Raw genomic sequence first — 742 nt, 5'->3', positions numbered from 1 at the left:
TCATTTATTCAGAAATTTTAAATAAGAGATGTGGTACCTAGCTAAAGGTTGAAATTTTTGGAAATTTTATGAGATCTCATGAATCCAGATGAAAAAAAAAAAAAAAAATATGGGGATGAAAGGAGGACAAGACAACTAAAAAGTTATATTTATCTGTGCTTTGGTTATTTTCTATCTGATTTTATTTTGGAAAGTAGATATGTGGGGCTGAAGTATTTTTTTACATCTGTATTCCAGAGATTGTGTATATTCCTTGTGTCCTGATAATTGCAAGGTCATAACAGAACTGCTCGTTGTCCATAGTGGAGTATCCAGCCAATGCCTTTAGCTCAGAACCTGCAGGGAAGTTATCATGAGCATCATGTACTGTAGTTCCTTTACATTCTCAGCAATAGATCTTTATTAAGATAAAACTTAGTGTAACAGTGGTGAGCTGGTATCTCCATGAAGTAATTTTTGATGAAAAAATAGGGTTCAGATGATCTCCTCTATATAGAAGTTAGTATAGTGGATAATAAGGTCACTGAGGCAAGTAAGACTGGACTGGTCTGTCGTCTCGAGCTCTCATTTTGGCCTCATATTATTTTTCTCTTTTGCTCCTGACGTCAGAGTAGTAGTGTATCTTCCCTGCAAGTTTGCAAAGCAGTATGTATATTAGGTTCACTTTCTTGAGATTCTTTTTGTAAACACTTGGATTCCATAATTTGACTATGATTTAAACCATTAAAAGATAATATTCTGA

The sequence above is a fragment of the Penaeus chinensis genome, chromosome 19 (assembly GCF_019202785.1).
Source record: "Penaeus chinensis breed Huanghai No. 1 chromosome 19, ASM1920278v2, whole genome shotgun sequence".
In the NCBI taxonomy this organism is placed as follows: Eukaryota; Metazoa; Arthropoda; class Malacostraca; order Decapoda; family Penaeidae; genus Penaeus; species Penaeus chinensis.
This window is presented reverse-complemented; position numbering follows the sequence as displayed.